The 22,765-nt window shown below is 46.9% G+C and overlaps 1 long non-coding RNA gene across 1 annotated transcript in view; it reads right to left on the bottom strand.

The window, feature by feature from the left end:
• Nucleotides 1-248: 248 nt before the first annotated feature.
• Nucleotides 249-22,765, bottom strand: part of LOC118533692 (uncharacterized) — a 34,503-nt gene continuing 11,986 nt past the window's right edge. Inside the window, exon 5 of the long non-coding RNA XR_013445840.1 lies at nt 249-602. This is a non-coding gene — a long non-coding RNA (uncharacterized LOC118533692). The remainder of the gene's footprint in view (nt 603-22,765) is intronic.

Raw genomic sequence — 22,765 nt, 5'->3', positions numbered from 1 at the left:
GGACCCCAAGAGACAAAGCAACAGCTCCTTCCACAGAGGATAAAGAACAGCTAGGGATCAAGACTCCCAAACAAAGTCCACAAAATCAGTCAAAACAACGCCAGGCCCTGTGGCTGGGACTTGCGCTGCCTATGGAAAAGCACAGTGTGTACGGCCCATCCAACCAGCCACCCCGCTTGTTCACGGACGGGACAGCTAAAGCCCAGTCTATTCATTTCCTCTGGCAGCCGCAACTCATCACCACAAACTTAGTGATTCAAAACAACACAAATTTATTATCTTACAGATCTGGAGGTCAGAAGTCCTAAAATCCAGGTGTCAGCAGGGCTGCATTTCTTCTGGGGGCTCTAGGAGAGAATAATTTCCTCGCCTTTTCCAGCTTCTAGAAGCTGCTTGCAGTCCTTGGCTGGTGACCTCATCCATGAACGCAGCATCTTCGAATCTCTCTCTTTTCTTGTCCTCTGCTTTGTCTCGTCCTATCTCTTAGACGGACTCTCCTACCTCCCCTTTGAAGGAGCCTTGTGATTGCCTTGGCCTCACCTGGATCGTCCAAGGTGCTCTCCCCATCTGCAGGTCCTTAACTCATCACACCCGTGGAGTCTCTTTTCCTGTAAGGGAACATATTCACAGATTCTAGGAATAGGACAGGGATATTTTAGGATGGTGGGGAACACTAGTCTGCCTTCCACAGCCAGAAATCAAAGGACCTACCTAAGGTCTGGGAGGGTTAAGTGAAGGCCAGAACTCAAGCCCCAGTTCTGTGTCCTTTTGAGCAGCACTTCGAAAAAGAGGAAAGGAGGCCTCCCCACAAATGTAAGCCCGTCTTAAATACGCTCTGCAGAGTGGTCAGGAGCACCTGTTCTGCTTTTCATCTCAACTCCACCGCCTGCCTATTGGGTGACCTTGGGCATGTAGGGTAATGTCTCTGGACCTCAGTTTTCTGATCTGCGAAATGGGGGTGATGATAAGGAGCCACATAGCCTAATTTGAGGGTGCACCGAGCCCGTGTTACGGCTGCGCTGTTAGGGCTGTGTCAGTGATCTTAGCCACCTCCCCTCCGCCCCGCCTGCCCCCCCTAACACAACCCTTGTGGAAATGAGGGAAGTGCCCTGAGAAGGAAGAGACACATACTCGCACCCAGCAGGGCTGGGAGCCGAGATAGTGCCCTTGACCCTTAGAACGCTTCTCCTGCCCCTCCCCAGAGCGGTGGGGCAGCTGCTTTCCTGGAAACTCCCCAGGGAATGAAGCTTTTGATACCTAAGTAGGTCATAGAAAGGGAACAAAGGGATGCTTTTTTGCCTGCAAAGCCGCCTGCTGGGGCAGGGTAGAGGCCTGGTTAATAAGGAGCTGAGTGTTGCGTGACTGCAGACACACAGGCGGGAGGTCCCTGCGGTGCCCCAGGGACGAGACCCACTGAGAGGCAACAGAGATTTGTAAGTGTCCCCACAGCTTGCAGGGAGGGGCAGCCCCAGGGGTGCTGCCAAGGTCTCTCCAAACAGGAGGTCGAGATGGGGTGAGGAGCAGTTGCCTGGGGACGGGGAAGGCTTCCAGGGCTGGGGCCTCCAAAGCATCATTCCCACAGAAGAGAGAAAAGATGCGCTCCTGTCTGTTCCCACAGAGTCTCCATGCGGGCCCGACAGGGGGAAACTCACGGCCCACAGGGGCTGCAGGGCCTCCCGATCACTCCATGGATGCCGCCTCCTCGCTGTCCTATGGCCAAGAAGTATTGAATCATCTCGTGGTACTGCAGATCCTGCCATCAGCTGCAATCCTTTGGGGTGTTTGCTTTTTGCTTTGCTGTTCTCTGTTTTGATTTTGTACACTTTTTGTGCAATGTGGATATATACAAAGCAAATCGGCACAAGCCAGTGTTGTTCCCGCGTGGGATGGTAGGGCTGGCCTGACGGTGCAGGAGGACATGGGGGCGTGGTGTCTCAGAGGTCCATTTCACCACAGTGCCCTGCTTTTCTCAACATCCACATCACAGCTTGACACCGGGTCATAAAAGGCTAATCAACGCGCACCAGCATTTTTCTCTGACTTTTTCAATACGTAGAAACTTCATGACTACTCATAAAAGAAATTCATACTCATTAAAGAAAATTGGCTAGTAAGGACAAATCACCCAATGGCCTCACTAACCAAAGTCAATTACAGCTAATATCTTGGTCTATTTCCTTCTAGTCTTTTTTCCCCAGGCATGTTTTTACTTTTTTTTTTTTTTTAAAGATTGTGTTTATTTATTTGACAGAGAGAGACACAGCGAGAGAGGGAACACAAGCAGGGGGAGTGGGAGAGGGAGAAGCAGGCTTCCCGCCAAGCAGGGAGCCTGATGCGGGGCTCAATCCCAGGACCCCAGGATCATGACCTGAGCCAAAGGCAGACGCTGAACGACTGAGCCACCCAGGCGCCCCTCATGTTTTTACTTTTAACACATCTGTGCTCCAGCTGCATGCAGATCTTCTGTTTTTTTCATTTCAGCATTAACATATTTACTGTTGTAGCTCCAGGATTTAGAGCAGTACTTAGCACAAATATGACCTCAACAAATATTTGCTAAATGAATGAATGAACAAACATGGATAATTGTCTAAGTTCTGCAAAAGAATAATAATCATAACGTGACAATTGAGGGCTTCCTTTGTGCTGAGTACTTTATATACATTATCTCATGTCATACAATAACCCTATGAAGTAGGTACTCTTAATGTCCGTCATTTTTACAGATGTAGAAACTGAGTTTTAGAGAGAGATTCCCAAGTTTATACACGTAGCAGCTTATTTCTCACCCAGGGCTGGCTGATGCCAAACCTATATTGCTGATACTATGTATCACTGCCTCTCCGTGAACAGTTTTATTTTTTTTTTTTAAGTTGATTTATTTTTAGTAATCTCTACACCCAAAGTGCAGCTCAAACCCACGACCCCAAGATCAAGAATCACACGCTCTCCCGACTGAGCAGCCAGGTGTCCCTGAAGTCATTTTAAATGCTACTTCTAAAAATGTTCAGGACACATGATTGGCTCAGTCGGAAGAGCGTGGGACTCTCGATCTTGGGGTTGTGAGTTCGAGCCCCATATTGGGTGTAGAGATTACTAAAAATAAAATGTTTGGGGCGCCTGGGTGGCTCAGATGGTTAAGCGTCTGCCTTCGGCTCAGGTCATGATCCCAGGGTCCTGGGATCGGGCCCCACATCAGGCTCCCTGCTCTGCGGGGAGCCTGCTTCTCCCTCTGCCTCTCTCTCTCTCTCTCTCTGTCTCTCATGAATAAATAAATAAAATCTTAAAAAAAAATGTTTAAAAAATAAAAAAATAAAATGACTTCATAATATTCTTTTAAGTGGACTTAGCCATTCCTCAATCACTGCGTATGTAGCTATTTTCTGTTTTTCTTCCCCCACCCCCATCATAAATAATTCTACAATAAACAATTCTCAGTATGACCAAACTCCATATTTATAGGGCTATTCATTACCAAAGACTCAGCATAAGTTGAATTACTGGTTCAAATGGTGCAAGCATATTTAAAGCTTTTGAGGCATGTTTCTCAGTCGATTATGTTCCCTTTGGTTTTGTTTTTTCTTACATGTGGAAATGCAGATGAATTAAGTCTGCCACCTTCTCTTTTATAATGTCATCCACTGTTTCCAGCTTTGATACACCTTCGCTTTCCAGACAAGTTAATAATTCTATTTTCTAGTGATCGTACAGTTTGCTTTTAAATTATTCAACCTTTCAGTTCTTCAGTGAATCCTTTGGGGGATGCGCTGAGGAGAAACCCCCATTTACACTTCCAAGCCCCACCCCCTCCTCTGGGCAGGGTCAGAGATAAAAGAGAATGTGCAATAAGGAGAGTGTGAAATACAGAAGCCGCTCTTTCCCTAATTGCGGGGGAATGATTGCCCCTTCTTCTACACATGAATGACTTTGTCTCAAGGTCTTCCATTCCTTAGAAGCTTCTAAAGTGCTTTGGCTGACCTGGAGTTAAGGCAGAACCGTCCTAATGCAAACTGGCTTAAGAATCCTTTTGAGGGGCGCCTGGGTGGCTCAGTCATTAAGCGTCTGCCTTCGGCTCAGGTCATGATTCCAGGTCCTGGGATCGAGCCCCGCATCGGGCTCCCTGCTCAGCGGGAGGCCCGCTTCTCCCTCTCCCACTCCCCCTGCTTGTGTTCCCTCTCTCGCTGTGTCTCTCTCTGTCAAATAAATAAATAAAATCTTTAAAAAAAAAAAAAAAAAAAAGAATCCTTTTGAAAGGGGTGCCTGGGTGGCTCAGTCGTTAGGCCTTTGCCTTTGGCTCAGGTCATGATCCCAGGGTCCTGGGATCGAGCCCCACATCGGGCTCCCTGCTCAGCGGGAAAGCCTGCTTCTCCCTCTCCCACTCCCCCTGCTTGTGTTCCCTCTCTCGCTTTGTCTCTATCAAATAAATAAATAAAATCTTTGGGGAAAAAAAAAAGAATCCTTTCGAAAAACTCAAAGGATGCAAAAATTCTTCCAATAGAATATTAGAAATAAGTCAAATTGGGGGTGGGGATGTTGCTGGGTATATTGGTTTTGATGACCCGGCTTTGGGCATGTGGGTGGTAGAGTCAGGGTAGGGAAGGAGTCTGTGACCCAGATGGATAAAGACCTTCTCCCATCCCAAGCAAAAAATCCATGGGAGCATCTGGAGGATCAGGGAAGCCAGCTCACACCCCCAAGCAAAAAATCCATGGAAGCATCTGGAGGATCAGGGAAGCCAACTCACACCCCCCACACACCCCTTCATGGAAGAGGCCTGTAAAGGTGTGTCTAATCCTGGCTGAAGGGAGAGTGGGCCGTACATCACACCACATAAGGTTTCTGGGTTGTGCCCTGCACGAGGGCATGTGGTCGAGGGAGTCAGTGAGGCTAAAATCCAGCCAGGACCCTCCAGTTAGGAGGATGGAGCACCTTCTTCCGGTTCTCTCAAAGGTGCCAAGGGGGCCAGTGGCTCTCTGGACTATAGCAATGAACTGTAGACGGAGCACTGGACAAGGAACCAGGAGGCTGGGCGCTGACTCCAACTCTGCTCTAGCTCTCCAGATGGGACCCCGAATCACCCATCTGTGCCTCAGTTTCCCCATCTATCCAGCCAAATCCGCTGGTCCCGCCAGCCCTGATTCTAGGGGACCGTGAGCAGCTCTTGTGTGTGTTCAGCTGAGGCTAGGAGGAGGACAGCCCGGCATGCTAGCACAGGTTAGGGAGACCAGGACGACACCACTTTCCCGGAGAGACTGTTGCATTTTGGTTTGGGGTCAGAGCTCCTCACATGGCCTTTCCCACTCAGCTCCTCTTCGTGGGCGTGATTATTCCTAAGAACTTGGTGCAGTCAGCCCAGATCAAATAGCATGAACAATTAATACCCATCACTCTACTGAGCAGGGCCCGTGCGCCAGGCACTGTGCTTGCCGCTTTAGAAGCTGGCTCACTGAAACCCTGCCCTCCATGCCCTGAGGCCGTGCTCCCCGTTCTGGTTCTGCAAGGTTAAGGGACAGAGGCCCCAAATCCCACAACACACAACCAAGCAGGATTCAAACTCAATCCCTCTGACTCCAAGCACAGGCCCTCATAACTTCGCCACCTCTTTCATAGAAAAGGAAACCGAAGCAAGGAGTGGCCGTGCCCTGGCCCAGTCACCCACCAAGCCGGCAAAAACATCTCCTTCTGAGAAGGCCTCCACTCTATTCGTAAGCCCCTTCAATGCCCCCTCCAGAGTTCCGGAGGGTCCACATCTTGTCCGTTTCCTCTGGACCAATGGACCCACCGGCCAGCCCTCCACCACTCTCTAGATCCCTCCCATCCGCCATTCCAGGGCCAGGTGCTCAGGGGAGAAGGCCGGGCACCCATCCTGCACAAAGATGTGCCTGGGGCCCCTGCATGGAGTCAGTCCCCAGGAGCTGGGTGGGGAGGAAGCCGGTATGGGGGGATGGAGGGGGGGCAGACAGATCAGGTTATGCACACTATCCCGCCTGCCTCGGGGTGCATTCCCAGAGAGGCTCAGCCAGGCCTCCCAACACTGCACAGTGGAGCTTTCTCCAAACTCCACTTTGCTGGGCAACTTGGGGGAGTCACTCAGCGTCTCTGTGCTACCCCGGGGCCACAGCCCACCCACAGTGGCAGATATTCAACCAATGCCTGCCACAGCCTCACCTGGGAAAGATGCGTTTTTTCTACACCCCAAGACAACCAGTCAGAAACAGGGCTTCTTCCCATTCTTAATCTTTATGGTGGATTCCTCCCAGACCTGGCATGCGCTCATACACATTAACAACGCAGAGAAAGAAGTACAACAGAGAAGTTATGACTTCCTGTGGGCTACGGAGCCAAGAGGAAGGAACAATTAGCTCCTTTGTTGCGAGGGTTGCCGTTTGCCCCTAACAATAGCATTCTTAAGGAATTATGATATTAAAGATTTAATAACCATTTGATATATGCAGTAAAACATTTCAATTACGGCGTTTCTAGAAAGTGCTGTCCTCATCTGTTACAGGAATTTACCAAGTTTCTTTTAATTAAGTTGGTTATAAATGAGACACGTCCTCAGTGAGGTAATTTTGTGAATGAAGCTACCCCAAAGTACTAATTAGTTTGTTTCTAATGCTTCATTTGCCCTGCCAACGTGGTGGTTAGGGTGGGGCTGAGCTGCTAGAACCGGCCAAGGTCTTGCAGGCGCGCTGGGCTCTCCGGGGCGGGAGGAAGGGAGGCATTGCATTTGAGGCTGTCGGGCTTCCAGTGGGCCTGCTGAACTGATTACAGACTTTGGAATCGGCCCCATCACTAGAGGTGCAGAGGAGGGCATTTGGGCAGTGGGTGCCTATGAGGGGCAGGAGCCCGCCTTAGTTGGTGCTGCATGGGAGTGAAGTAGGGGGTGACCACAAAGGAGACAGGCAGGGTGCTCTGGGAACACAGTGGGGGGGGCGGGGGGCCCCCCAAAGAAGTAACAAGGAGAGGTGCAGGGTGGACAGGAGAAGCCGCTTGGGAATGGGAGTTCGACCAGGTGTTGTGGCACCCAGTGGGTGATCTGACCTGGGGGAGGATGGGCTCTGGGAAGAGTTTTCAGCCCTGGGGGAGACAGGAGAAATCTCCAGCCTTTCCCCCATCTCTCATGCGTGGACACGTTTATACACACACACACATTTGAGTCTTCATCATGCATGAGGACATCTGTATTTTGTTTCTGTTTTTTATTCTTTTTATTTAAAAGTAAATACCCACTTGTAAAAATGTCACAGGATATGGGAATAGAAAGATTCCAAAGTAAAAGTCTCCCATTATCTCAATTCTCAGAGCGTTCCCAGAGGAAACCACTATTAGCATCCTTCCCTACGTGGATTTGGGCGGGACGTGCCTGCAGAGCAGCACACACACACGCGCACACAGGGCTCTGCTTGTTAGACGGGACCATATGAAACACGCGCTTCTGTGACTTGTTTTCACTTGACGGCACAACATCCTTTCATATCACTCAGTACATACACATCTACCTTGTTCTTTTTCACAGCTGTGGGTATTCAAAAGTGGAGCCTACTTTATTTATTTACCACCCAACTAATGGTCATTAACTCTCGCTTTTTTTTTTCATATTGCAAGCAAACCTACAGTGAACATTTTTTTTTAAGATTTTGTTTATTTATTTGAGAGAGAGAGCATGCACAAGCAGGGGGAGCAGCAAGCAGAGGGAGAGGGAGAAGCAGGCTCCCTGCCAAGCAGGGAATCTGATGCGGCACTTGAACCCAGGACCCTGCGGTCATAACCTGAGCCAAAGGCAGACACTTAACTGACTGAGCCACCCAGGCGCCCCTACAGTGAACATTCTTGAACATAAGTTTTTGTTATATACACCTATAGAGATACTTGGAATTGCAAAATATTTCTGTATCATTGTATAAGGTTTTCTATAGGAAATGTTCTCCTAAGCGTACTGCAGGGTCAAAGTGTATGTGTCTTGGCATGTCCGGGTGGCTCAGTCAGTTGAGCATCGTACTCTTGATTCCGGCTCAGGTCAGGATCTCAAGGTCTTGGGATCAAGCCCTGTGTTCTGGCTCCACACGCAACAGAGAGTCTATTTCTCTCCTTCTCCCTCCGCCCCTCCACCCGCTCATGCGCGCTGTCTTGCTCTCTCTCAAATAAAATAAATCTTAAAAAAAAAAAAGGATATGTGTCTTTTAAATGCTAACAGGTACTAAAAAAAAATTCTACTCCTGAAACCAGTACTATACTATATGTTAACTAGTTTGAATCTAAATAAAATAATAAATACATAAATAAATGTGTGTATGTATGTATGTATGTTAGCAAGTACTACCAAGTGGCCCTTCCGAAATCTGGCGGGGCCTCCTTGCTCCCAGCCACGATCACATGACAGCACCCATTTCCCGACATTCTCTTCAACACTGGGCATTATTAGTCCTTTTAAATGTTCTGCCAATCTGATGAGCAGAAAATGTAAAAAGGCCATCCTCACTGTTTTCACTTCTGTCCTTTTCTAAGTGAAAAGCAAAGGAAGGTCAAGTGAGTGGCTGGAGGACCCAGGTCAGCAGCCTCGCTGTCCCTAGCTCACCCAGGACCCAGAATCTTCTTTTTTTTTAAACATTTAATTTTTTTTAAGATTATTTCTTTATTGGGGTGCCTGGGTGGCTCAGTTGTTAAGCGTCTGCCTTAGGCTCAGGTCATGATCCCAGGGTCCTGGGATCGAGCCCCACATCGGGCTCCCTGCTCAGCGGGAAGCCTGCTTCTCCCTCTCCCACTCCCCCTGCTTGTGTTCCCTCTCTCGCTGTCTCTCTCTGTCAAATAAATAAATAAAATCTTTAAAAAAAAAAAAAGATTATTTATTTATTTATTTCAGAGAGAGAGCACACGAGCAGGGGAGAGCGGCAGAGGGAGAGGGAGAAGCAGGCTCCCTGCTGAGCAGGGGGCCCGACGCGGGGCTCGATCCTAGGACCCCAAAATCACAACCTGAGCCAAAGGCAGATGCTTAACGGACTGAGCCACCCAGGTGCCCCCAGGACCCAGAATCTTCAGACCTCCAGAGAGACCGTGGAGAGGCCACCCACTCCACCAGCCTTGATTATGGGAGGTATGTGCCGGTCAGGGCTGCTGGGGAGCAGAGTCCCAGGGACTGGGGGGACCCAGGCAGGGAGGCCTTGCTGAGGCAGATGCCCCTGACACAGCAGCCCTGACTTGACTCCGCAGGCCTTTTCAAGGGACTGTGGCCCCAGCAGATAGGCTTTGCCCGCCCCCCGCCCCTGCCGTGAGCTGAGGCCAGCTCCCCCCAGCCGTTAGAGTGGGCTTCCCCCCACCCCTGCCAGGACCTTCTCAGGGGGCTGCCCCACCCCTGGCACTTCTCGGCAGAACAGGCGAGCCCAGTGACTCAACACTGCCCATGTCAGAGACAGGCCATGAGTCACAAATTACCAGCCTTCTGTCCGAGCCGGCGTTGCCAGCCAGCGAGGCCACGACACTGGCAGGGAGCCATAGAGCTCTAGGCTTGGGGCAACGAGGAAAGAAAGGTCCTAAAAAAGAAAAGCCCTGACAGGAGCAGCAGACTGAGTACTCTTACCCCTTCCATCCCTGCCAGCCAACGTGAGGATCTTGGGCTCCCGGGCCACAGGGCCAGGGCCCAGTTTCAGGGGGGCAAGGCCCGGCGGAAGGCTTGGGCATGCTTGGACCCACGTCTTCCTCGGCTGCAGCCCAGGAGGAAACTGGCTGGCATCGGAGCCGTGGAGTTTCAAAGACGGCCTCTTCCAACCGAAACTCCGGGAAAGTGGAGTGTGCCAGAGTGCCTGCCCCATGCAGTGGGTGTTGGATCCGGTCCTCCAAGACATGCCCCACACCCAGGGCCTTAAGCAGCTTTGCTCACGGTGCAGGAGGCCAGTTTCAAAAGCTCCCCACCAATGGGAGCTGCCACCTCAGGCCTCCTGAGCCTTGGCACATCCTTGAGCCTTTTTAGCATGGAAGGGCTTCCAGGATTTTCAAAGAACGGGGAGATTCTTTTGTGCTGGAACAATGAAGTCAGACACGCCCTGCGCCCCCCAGCCTATTCGGCCCCCTACAAAATTCCTTTCATTCAAAAACAGATTTTCGGGGTGCCTGGGTGGCTCAGTCGTTAAGCCTCTGCCTTCGGCTCGGCTCGGGTCATGATCCCAGGGTCTTGGGATCGAGCCCCACATCGGGCTCCCTGCTCAGCGGGAAGCCTGCTTCTCCCTCTCCCACTCCCCCTGCTTGTGTTCCCTCTCTCGCTGTGTCTCTCTCTGTCAAATAAATAAATAAAATCTCTAAAAAAAACAAAAAACAATGGGCGCCTGGGTGGCTCAGTCGTTAAGCGCCTGCCTTCGGCTCAGGTCATGATCCCAGAGTCCTGGGATCGAGCCCCGAATCAGGCTCCCTGCTCAGCAGGAAGCCTGATTCTCCCTCTCCCACTCCCCCTGCTTGTGTTCTCTCTCTTGCTGTCTCTCTCTGTCAAATAAATAAAATCTTAAAAAAAGAAAAAATAAAATAAATAAAATAAAATAAAAACAAAACAAAAACAGATTCTCAGCAGCAGCAAACCTAAGTGCCACCCAAGTGTGATGCTTCTTTTCTTTTGTTATCTGTGTTTGATGATGTGGCTGAAGGTGACACAGAGAGGCACAAACAGCAAGAAAGGAGGGCCACAGCCAGGCCTGGGCAGGGGCCCAGGAGACTCTGTGTCTCCTTGAGGAGCACTCACAGCCCCGCCAGGCCTCCCTCCTTCCTCTCTGGATCTGTGAAATCTACGGGCCTCCCGGGACCCGACTCACGCTCTGGTGCTGACTTGTTTACACGCCGGGCCGTGTGAAACAGGCTGAATGCAGACTTCAACGAACATGTGTTGGGCACCAGAAAGCCAAGGGCAGGACTAATGAGAGACTGACTATCTTGGCAGCTGAAAGCTCTGTGCCATTGCTTAGGAGCCCGTAATAATCGTGGTCGGCGTGTATTGAGCGCAGCTGTGCTCCAGCCGCCAAGCCGATGCACCACACACACGTTATCCCAGCCCATGCTCCACTACCCACCCGACACTAGGAGTCTGGTCCCCACGGCCGGGCACAAAGCCTAGCACCAGGGAACGGCTTGCTCAGGAAGTACTGTTCAATGAATACTGAAGTGGTACAGAAATGAAATGAAAGGTACAGAAAGGAAATGAAAACTCCTCCCAGTACCCCTTCTGAAGAACCAATTTTTTCTAAGTTTATTTATTTTTTTTAGTAATCTCTACACCCAACATGGGGTTTGAACTCACAACCCCCAGATTAAGAGTCACATGCTATTCTGACTAAGCCAGCCAAGGGCCGCTGCAAAGATCATTTTTGAAAGTCACTTTTCTTTCTTTTTTTTTTAAGATTTATTTATTTATTTGAGAGAGAGAGAACAGGGGAGAGGGAGAGAGAATCTCAAGCAGACTCCCCGCTGAGCACAGAGCCTAACTCAGGACTCGATCCCACAACCCTGAGACCATGGCCTGAGCCGAAGTAAGGTGCTTAACCAACTGAGCCATCCAAATGCCCCTACATAAAAACATTTTAAAAAAGAAAGCAATGTAACATACTTGTACCCATCATCCAGATTTGACAAATGAGACTTTGTTTCAGATCTCCTCCATCTTTCTCTTTCTCTTTTTCTTTCTTTCTTTCCTTTCTTTCTTTCTCTTTTTTCCTTTCTTTCTCTCTTCCTTTCTTTCTTTCCTTCCTTCCTTTCTTTCTTAATATTTATTTATTTATTTATTTATTTATTTATTTATTTGAGAGAGAGAAAGTGTGCATGAGCAGGGGGAGCAGCAGAGGGAGAGGGACAAGCAGACTCCCTGCTGAGAGCAGAGCCCAACACAGAACTCTATCCCAGGACCCTGAGATCATGACCTGAGTCGAAATCAAGAGTAGGACACTTAGGGGCACCTGGGTGGCTCAGTCAGTTAAGCATCTGCCTTCGGCTCAGGTCATGATCCCAGGGTCCTCGGATCGAACCCCACATCGGGCTCCCTGCGGGGTGGGAAGCCTGTTTCTCCCTCTCCCACTCCCCCTGCTTGTGTTCCTGCTCTCGCTCTCTCTCTCTCTGTCAAATAAATAAACAAAATCTTTAAAAAAAAAAAAAAAAAGTAGGACACTTAACCAACTGAGCCACCCAGGCACCCCATCTTTCTTTTAAGAAACAAACTTTATACACCCTGTTCCATGTTCCCTCTGGGAAACAATTTTTTTATATCACATTTTTTGTATTAACCTTATATCCAGCCATCTTACTGAACACTCCTTAGTTCAGTTTACCTGTAAATCTCCTTGAATATTTTATGTAGACAATCAAGTCATCTGCACATAAAATTAGTTTTTCTTTCCATTGCAATTTTTATTCTTTTCATTTCTTGTTTTACTATGCTGGCTAAAACATCTAGTACAATGTTGAATGCTATGAGCACTAACAACGTAAATTTCTTTCATATCTGATTTCAAAGGAAATACCTCTAAAATCTCACCATTAAGAATATCCTTTGCTGTAGATATTTGACAGATATCTCGTCTCAGGTTCAGGAAGTTTCTTTTAACTCTGAAATGGTTAAGAGTTTTTACAATGAGTGATGTTAAATTTTTATCAAACGCTGTTTGTTTGTGTGGCACCTGGGTGGCTTTGTTGGTTAAGCGTCTGACTTAGGATTTTGGCTCAGGTGATGTGATCTCAGGGTCGGGAGATCGAGCCCTACTTTGGACTCCATGCTCAGTGGGGAGTCTGCTCTAGATTCTCTCTCTCTCCCTCTGCCCCTCCCCCCACACGTATACGTGCACACACACTCTCTCCCTCTTTCTAAAATAGATAAATCTTTTTTAAAAATGCTATTTGTGGGGCGCCTGGGTGGCTCAGTCGTTAAGCATCTGCCTTCGGCTCAGGTCATGATCCCAGGGTCCTGGGATCGAGCCCCACATCGGGCTCCCTGCTCAGCAGGGAGCCTGCTTCTCCCTCTCCCTCTGTCTACCACTCTGCCTACTTGTGCTGTCTGTCAAATAAATAAATAAAATCTTTAAAAAAAATAAAAATAAAAATAAATAAATAAATAAAAATGCTATTTGTTTGTATCTATTGAGAAGATTATATGGGTTTTCTTCTTTACTATGTTAATTTAATAAGTTACTTGGGGTTTTCTAATTTTATTTTATTTTTATTTTTAAATATTTTTTAGGGATGCCTGGGTGGCTCAGTCAGTTAAGCGTCTGCCTTTGGCTCAGGTCACGATCCCAGGGTCCTGGGATCAAGTCCTGTGTGGGGCTCCTTGCTCAGTGGGAAGCCTGCTTCTCCCTCTGCCTGTGCTCCCCCTGCTTGTGCTCTCTCTCTCTCTCTCAAATATATTTGAGAGAGAGAGAGAGCGTGAGCACAAGGAGGGGCAGAGGGAGAGGGAGAGAGAAACTAGCAGACTCCATGCTAAGCACAGAGGTTGACGTGGGGCTTGATCTCACGACCCTGAGATCATGACCTGAGCCAAAACCAAGAGTCAGCTACTTAACTAAATATGCCACCCAGGGACCCCGACTTGGGGTTTTCTTATTTTAAACTATTTTTGTATCCTTGCTGGCTCAATTATATATATATTCAGTTTGCTAATATTTTATTTAGGATGAAATAAGCAAGATTGGTATAGAATTTCTTTTCTCATGTTGTCCTTAACCACCTTGCGTATTATGATTATATTAATTTCATAAAGTCAATTAGGAATCATTCCTTCTTTCTCAATTTTCTAGAACAATTTTTTAAATTTTTGAAGATTTTTTTGGGGGCGCCTGGATGGCTCAGTCATTAAGCGTCTGCCTTTGGCTCAGGTCATGATCCCAGGGTCCTGGGATGGAGTCCCACATCAGGCTCCCTGCTCAGCAGGGAGCTTGCTTCTCCCTCTGCCTGCCGCTCCCCCTGCTTGTGTTCCTTCTCTCGCTGTCTCTCTCTCTGTCAAATAAATAAATAAAAAATCTTTAAAAAAAAAAGTTGTTGTTTTTTTTTACTTTTAAGTAATCTCTACACCCAGAGTGGGATTTGAACTTACAACCTCAAGATCAAGAGCTGCATGCTCCACCAACTGAGCCAGCCAGGCATCCCTAGAACAATTTAAATAAAAGAGGAATATCTATTACTTGAGTTATTTGGAATAAACTATCTAGGCCAGGAGTTTTTCAATATGCTGCTGGCTTTTTAAAATAAACTTTTAATTTTGAAATAATTCTAGTTTACAGAAAAGTTGTGCAAAGATTGTAAAGAGTGTATCTACCACCTAGCTTCCCCTAATATTAAGAGTACATAGGAGTAGGGCACCTGGGTGGCTCAGTCGTTCGTCGTCTGCCTTCGGCTCAGGTCATGATCCCGGGGTCCTGGGATTGAGCCCCACATCGGGCTCCCTTGCTCGGCGGGAAGCCTGCTTCTCCCTCTCCCACTCCCCCTGCTTGTGTTCCCTCTCTCGCTGTCTCTCTCTCTCTCTCTCTGTCAAATAAATAAATAAAATCTTTAAAAAAAAAAAAGAGTACATAGGAGCTTTCCTCTACTTGCTGGATGGGATGCTGCCTGATTCGTTGAATCATTTATTTTATCTTTTTTATAAATTACGCATTCTCTCATAAATCACTCTGATCCTATTCACAGTGTGTATTTGTGTGTGTGTGAGAGAGAGAGCAAGTGAGTGAGTGGGGGGGGGTAGGGGCAGAGAGAGAATCAAGCAAGCCCCACGCCCAGCTCGTAGCCCAACTCGGGGATCCATCCCACGACCCTGAAATCATGACCTGAGCTGAAATCAAGACTCAGACACTTAACTGACTGAGCCACGCAGGCGCCCCTCATACAACATTTAATAAAGCCAATTAGATCTTAAAAAACAAAAATACACAACTGTGATACATTTGTCAAAACAAGAAACTAACATCGGTATATTACTATTAATTAAACTCTAGACTTTATTTGGATTTCACCAATTTTTCCACTAACATCTTTTTTTTTTTTTCTGTTCCAGCATCCAGTGTGGAATACCACATTATAGAGAGGGCTGATTTTCATGTTTACTTAGTTTTAGCTGATGGTAATAATAAAGGCCCTGCCACGTTGATTCAGTGATTTGCTTTGGCCAAGATGTGATATTATTTGGCCAATGAAATATCAGCCAATGTGACACAAGCAGGGGCTTGAAAACACTTGTGTGCTGAGGTTTGCTTTATTCTGCAGCTTACTGGGAATCCTGCTAGCAGGAGAAGCCTGGAATCACCGGATGGAGACACATGACTCAGCTGACAGCCAACATCAACTGCAGGGCAGGTGAGGAAGGCCGACTGGGACCATCCAGACCCAGGAGAGTTGCCGGGTGATGCCACAGCCCGAGAGGCTCCAGGTGAGACCAGCAGAAGGCCTGTTCTTAGGCTCACGCCTGGCTCACCTGCCAACCCACAGAATCACAAGCCAGGAAAATGGTTGTTTTGAGACATTCTGTTTCAGGGTGTCTTGTTACAGCAATAAATACCTGATACTTCCATTTTTCTATAACTTGTTGAATCCGTTTTGGATTGTTTACAAGTTCCTAGAAAATTATCCATATCTTTTTGAAATTTCCAGTTTGTCAGCATAAAGCTGCTGGTGGTATTCTCTCATAACTTAAAAAAAAAATCTCTACAGGATCTTTTATTACATTCACTTTCTAATTATTTTAAATTAATTCAATTAGTAAATTAATTTAGTAAATTAATCAGTGTAGTATTACTTGTTCCTTTTCTCTTTTTTTTTTTCGTTGGTCCATCTTGTTGGAGGTTTGTTTTGGTCTTTTCAAAGAACTAACTTTTGCTTTTGTTTATCTCTCTATTGCTTCTTTGTTTTTATTTTGTTTCCATTCTTCCTTTTCACTACTTTCTTTAGATTATTCTGCTATTCTTTTTCTAATTCTTGTGTTGAGTACTGAGCTTATTAATTTTTCATCATTTTTGAATATATATATATATATATATATATATTTTTTTTTTTTTTTTTTTTTTTTGAGCAAGAGGGAAAGCTTGTTTGCAGGGCGGGGTGGGGGTGGGCCAGAGGGAGAGCAAGAATCTCAAGCAGGCTCCCCAGCCAGCATAGAGCCCAAGGCGAGGCTTGATCTCACGACCCTGAGACCACGACCCCAGCTGAAATCGAGAGTCAGACATTTAACGGACTGAGCCACCCAGGTGCCCCTGGAATATATTTTTAAAGGATACAAACTTCTCTCTAATCATTGTTCTAACTGATGCTCACAAGTTTTCTTATGTGATGTTTCCATTTCCTCTGCTTCCAAATATTTTGTAATTTCCTTTATGATTTTTTTGTTTCCATGTGAATCCTTTAGACTCGCTTCCAAATGTAATGGGGTTATTTGGGCTACCTCTTTGATTTTAACTTCTAATCTTATCTCATTAAGATCAGAGAATATGGAGCACCTGGGTGGCTCAACTGGTTGGGCATCTGACTCTTGGTTTTGGCTCAGGTCATGATCTCAGGGTCGTGGGATCAAGCCCCATGTGGGGCTCCACGCTCACCATGGAGTCTGCTTGAGATTCTCTCCCTCTCTCTCAGTCCCTCCCCCTGCTCTGTCTCTGTCTCTCTCTAAAATAAAATAGATCAATAAAATCTTAAAAAAACAAAAAAGATCAGAGAATATGGTCAGTATGATAATTATTTGTTGATAGGTGTTAAAATTTGCTTTATGACTTGTAGGGGTTCGTCTGGGGTGGGGGGCCACCAAATGTGGGGCACTTGATCTGGTAGAGGCCCGAGGTGCAGTTGGTCAAAGAATTCACCCAAGGCAGAACAAAAGAGAAGGTTACTGTATGCACAGCAAGGGAGTGGCCCAGAGCAGCAAAGGAGAAACTGTCGGTGAGGAGACAGCGGGGAGGAGCTACAGTTAGAGGGCAGAGTGAGGAGGTGTAGGAACATATGGAATTTTCCCTTTTGTTGGTAGCTGTGGTTGGTTGTAAGTAGCCCATTGGTTAGTTAGGACCTATGGCCACAGATGCTGAGCCTGTTTGCATTCAGCTGCCAGTGGTCGCTGTGGGCCCTTTTGCTTGAGTCAGGTTTCCAATGCTTGAGCCTGTTGCCTAAAAGGCAGCCTCTCCGCGACCTAGTTCAGGGGTCGTCAGACTTTTTCTGTAAAGGGCCACATAGTGACTATTTTTTACTCTACAGGCCATTACAGTCTCTATTGCAACTCTCCGACCCTGGCAATCGAGTGTGAATCCACTGCAGCTGGAGACATAACCATTATAACAAACAAATGCAGCAGTGTTTATTTTGGTTTTGTTTTAGTCTGACCTGAAAATCATTGTCCTTTAACGGGTGAGTCTAATCCATTTAGTTTACTGTAATTTCTAACATATCTGTATTGATACCTAGTAAATTAGGATATTGGTTCCGCTGCTTTTGCCAAGATATCAAATTTAAAATGGCTTAAACCAGATGGGAAATTTTTATCTCTCACATAAAAGTCCAAGCCAGTATGAGAACTATCCACAAAGTTATCAGAGGCCAGTCTCCTTCTTTCTTACGGCTCTATCATCCTCAGTACACATCCTATTCTCTTTTGGTACAAGATAGATGATCTAGCTCCTGCTGGTAAGTCTAAATTACAACCAACGATGGCGCGCCTGGGTGGCTCAGTCAGTTGGGCATCGGACTCTTGATTCCTGCTCAGGTCATGATCTCAGGGTCACGTCGGGCTCTGTGTTGGGTGTGGAGCCTGCTTAAGATTCTCTCTCTCTCTCTCTCTCTGCCCCTCCCACTCACTCTCATACTCTCTTAAAAAAAAAAAAGTTCCAGCCAACTAGAAGAGAAAAAGAAGGTAATTTCCCTTCCTTTCAAATGGCAACCTAGAAGTTGCAACATCACTTCTGGTCACTTATCATCGGCCACATCTGTAAGTAAAGCAGGATGAGAGACGTAGATTTTAAATTGGTGTAGCTAAAAATTCTATTACCAAAAAAATTTTCTTTAACTATACGTGATAATGTTAACTAGACTAATTATGATAATCATTTTGCAAAATATACACATATTTAATCAGTATGTTGTACACCTGAAACTAATATATCAATTATATTTCAATAAAAACTTTTATTACCATGTGACAGATGGAGAACAGATACCAAGGGTCAAGTAAGAATTTTGGCCACATTTGTCACTCTAATTTGTGTTTTCTTTGCTTTTCCCCTCTCTTTTCCTTTTTACTTACTTTTATTTTGTGTATTTTATTTTTAAAGATTTTATTTATTTATTTGACAGAGAGAGAGAGGGAGAGGGAGAGAACAAGCGGGGGGAGCAGTAGAGGGAGAGGGAGAAGCAGGCTCCCTGCCCAGCAGGGAGCCTGATGCAGAACTGGATCCCAGGACCCTGGGATCATGACATGAGCCGAAGGCAGACGCTTAACCAACTGAGCCACCCAGGCGCCCCAGGATCCAGTTTTCTTATCTTTATTTTTTCTACCAGGTTAGAAGTCATGCATTTTGTTTCCTATACCTTCAGCAGGTCATCTTTCCATTTTTTTTAAACATACACAACTATTCTTATAAAATCTGAATATAAAACATTAACCCTAACCTAGAGGCAGATTCAGGCTTTATGAGACCTGAAGCTTATTCAACTTGGGAGTCTTTTTTTTTTTTTTAAAGATTTTATTTATTTATTTGAGAGAGAGAATGAGAGACAGAGAGCACAAGAGGGAAGAGGGTCAGAGGGAGAAGCAGACCCCCCGCTAAGCAGGGAGCCCGATGTGGGACTCGATCCCGGGACTCCAGGATCATGACCTGAGCCAAAGGCAGTCGCTTAACCAGCTGAGCCACCCAGGCGCTCATTGGGAGTCTTTTTAAGCAAAAGGGGTAGAGGGCACCTGGGTGGCTCAAATCGGTTAAGTGCCTGCCTTCAGCTCAGGTCATGATCCTGGGGTCCTGGGATGGAGTCCCACTTCAGGCTCCCTAATCAATGGGGAACCTGTTTCTCCCTCTCCCCTTGCTCCTCCCCACTGCTCATGCTCACTCTCTCTCTCTCTCTCTGTGTCAAATAAATGAATAAAATCTTAAAAAAAAAAAAAAAAAGAGTAGAAAGAACCCTCCTGTAGCTTATGCTTTCTTAGCATCCTGATAAATTCGCTTTCTACTTTACCTTCTTCCAAAACAAAAGAATCTTAGAATGCTTTACACCAATGATCCTGTTCCATCTCTCATTGTTGCTTTTTAAAATATTTTATTTTTAAGTAATCTCTACACCCAACGTGGGCCTCAATCTCACAAACGAGAGTCCCAGGATCCACCTTCAAGCCAGCCAGGCGCCTACCCTGTTCCTTCTTAACTATTATCATTGCCTAGTACTATATCCTTTCTTGTTTTTAAACTCTCCAAAATTAGTTACCAATATTATTATTGTCGCTTTTTAGATTACAGGTTTACTTCGATTTACCCACATGCATACTTTTTCTCAGGGCTGCTTCTTTCCTTCAATTGCGTCTTCCGGGATTAATTTCTTTCTTTCTGAGGAACATCCTTTAGCAGTTCTTTCCACGAGGGCATGGAAGAGAACATCTTTTTCTTTTTTCTTTCTTTGTCTGAAATGTCTTTATTTGGCTTTCATTCTTGAATAACATGTAGTTTGGCATAAAATTTTAGGGACAATGATTTCCCTCAGCACTTTGAAGATAGCATCCTTGCCTCTCATTGCTGATGAGAAGGCTGTTTAAGATCATTTCTTTGTAGGGAAAGTTTCTTTTTTCTGTGGTTTTCTTCAAGGATTTTCTCATTGTCTCTGGTGTCGTGAAGTTTCACTACAGTGTGGCTAGCTATATAGTGATTCTATTTTCTCTGCTCAGAAATCACTGTGACTCTTCCATTTAAGTATTCAGGTATCCATCCGTTCTCGAAAATTGATGGCTGAGTTTGAGCTGGTTCTGCTATCCCATGCGTCTTGGTTTCTGTTCTTCATTATTTCTAATCTTTTGAAAATCTCTACATTGAATTGGTATATTCATCTAAAGTGAACTTAGAATAGAGAGAAGTTCTCTGGGAGGTGATTTTTGTGTGTTTTAGTAAAAGTGAATTATACTTAGTAGCAGTACCCTCTGGGGCCCCCAGCAAAACTCCCGCCCACACAGACACCCCCCCCCCAGGTTTTACTGTGCTTTCAGAAAAACACAAAGATGAATGTTAAAGAACTCAGAAGCATAGAATGACTTATAAACTGCCAAGCTAGAAACAAGAACATCAAAAGATCACCAAAGCTAACTAGAGAAAAGGGAAATTTTTTTAGTGTTCTCTAACCCTTATGATGAAGACTGAGGGGCCCATTTCAATGCCTGTAGCCATTTCAGTTGGGCTCAAACCCTGTGAATACACCCCAAGACAAGAGACTTCTCCTCCACCCTTCTCTCCCACCAGCCATCCCCTACTAATTCAGTACTGTTCTTAACGTGCATGGGAGAGACCAGCAGTAACGGATGGGGGGTGGTGGTGGGGGGATGACGGCTTTACAGAGGTGGAGGGACTCTCCCTCTTCCACATCTAGCTAATTTTTTTTTTTTAAAGGAGGCTCCATACCCAGTGTAGAGCTTGAACTCAAAACCCAGAGATCAAGAGTCATATGCTCTATTGACTGAGCCAGCCAGGCACCCACCCCAATAACTAGCTAATTTTTTAGGAAGAAAGCTGAACGTTTGACAAGTCCCAGGCTGGTAGAAGGTCCCTCCACCACCCGCAGTTCCCATGAGCAGCATCAGATCAGACCCAGGACACCTAAGAGCCTGCACTGTGGTCTGGGGCCCCTGTCCCTGTGCTCTAACATTTTCTAAGACTTCTCATTTCACCACTGTTGCAGATCTGGGCTGCAGTGAGTGGGGTGGATTGCATGCTGAAGGTGGCAGGGAAGCCAAGAATGCCTGGGTTCTGGCCACACCCCAAAGGGGACATCTGGCCTGCAGCTCTTCCCACTCCATTACTCCATGCGTGCTCTGCCACCTGCAAGGAGCTTTGTGCTGTGGAAGAGCATGGTGTCTGCCCTGCACTGCCTCCCACCTGCAAGCCATCCCTCGCCTCCCAAGGCACCAGCCTTCCCTTCTGTGAAATGGGAATAACAATAATTTTGCCCACCCATCCCACGGGCTGAAGGCCTATTTTGAAAAGAGAAAAATATGTTCAAAATGTTGTGAGTCTTGTGGGGTGCTACTCAAATGAGAAATTACTGAGAAACCTAGTAAAATTTTGTTTTATAATCTTATAACTGAAGTTTTATTTAAAAAAATCAATACATGATTATGGTATAAAGTATAAAGAATTTCAGAAAAGCCTATGCCAATAATAGGCATCCTTTATCTCAGCAAAGAGACAGTAGTTTTCTTCCTCCAGAGAAGACTACTAAGAATGTGGTCTCCTATATTCTCCAGTCTTTTTTCCATACCGGTATATATAGTTGTTGCTTTCATTTAATATCAAGAGCATTTGGGGGGTAGTAAATAGACTACATCGTCACTGCGAATGATTTGAAGTCGTGGGTTTTTCCAACGGTTTGTGACCCGTGGTAAACTGGTTAATTAGAGAATATAACCGATCCCTACTGCTAGGTACTTCTACGGTTTCCCAGCTCTAAACAAAGCTCCGGTGTGTTGTAATGTACGACATCTTTGCACACACCTATGGTTATTTTCATAGCAATGGACTTGCTAGATCAAAGGTCTGCCCAGGTTTTTTGGGTTTTGTTGTTGTTGTTTTTGGTTTTTTTTCAGTCTGCACCGTTTTTAAGTACTGGTACAAATATGTTGCCAAAAGGGCCTGTTGGATTTTCCGTTGAAAACTAGTTCCCGCATCCTCCCCCCCACCCCCCCAGCCCGCCCCATTTCCTCCAGAGGAACCGGTGGGGGGCTCTGACAGTCCCGCCCTAAGTCGGGAGGAGGTATTCAATCATGAAAGAGGCTTGAGGGGCTAACCCTATATACACCTCGGCCCTCGGACCCCACAGGCGGATCCCCCTGGAGCGGCCCCACGGCTGGGCCTCCCCGGGGATGAATTTACAAAGAGTGCCCAGCGGGTGCCAGGGGCCCATTTCCCTGAGAAGCGCGGCCCCTGCCAAGGTGCGGGCGCAGCGGGGGCGGCGCCGCGCTGGGGAGGGGGCCTGAGAGCGCGGCCACTTCAAAGCGCACGGTTTGGGGCGGGCAGAGGAAGGGGCCGGGCTCGGAGGCCCACAAAGGGAAGCCTCCTAGGGCTGCCCGTTCCCCACCGAGCAGGCCAGGGGCGCGCATGGCCGAGTTGTGCAGGGGCGCGCGGGTTGGGGCATCCTCCTCGCCCGGCTTCTGGGGACACCCTCCGAGGCCCCGACTCAGCCCCACTCAGGAACCCGACCTGCAGACTCTCGGCGCCCTCGGCCTGGGGTACCTTGGATCTGAGACGCGAGCTGCAAAAGACCAGCCCGACCCAGAACAAAAGTAACACCCTGAGCTTTTCCACCGTGCAGAATTCCCCCAACCTCGGCTTTCGCTTTTTGGGTTAGGAGTGGGTATCATGAAAGAAATGAGAAGTTAAGATTTGAGTCTGAAAGGATTAAAATTCTCTCCCTCCCTACCCCCGAGTTCCAGTATTACTGCAGAGTTAGCAAGTTAAGGCCGGTGGGTGATGGGATACTGGACAGGGCTTAGCCTTGCCTGGCCGCCAGACCTTGGGCTCCCGCTCCAGATCCCACACCCCCGCCCCTCCCCGCCCCGCCTTGAGAAGGGGGAAGCCAGTGCCCCCTC

The sequence above is a fragment of the Halichoerus grypus genome, chromosome 2, assembly GCF_964656455.1.
Source record: "Halichoerus grypus chromosome 2, mHalGry1.hap1.1, whole genome shotgun sequence".
Classification (NCBI taxonomy): Eukaryota; Metazoa; Chordata; class Mammalia; order Carnivora; family Phocidae; genus Halichoerus; species Halichoerus grypus.
This window is presented reverse-complemented; position numbering and strand designations above follow the sequence as displayed.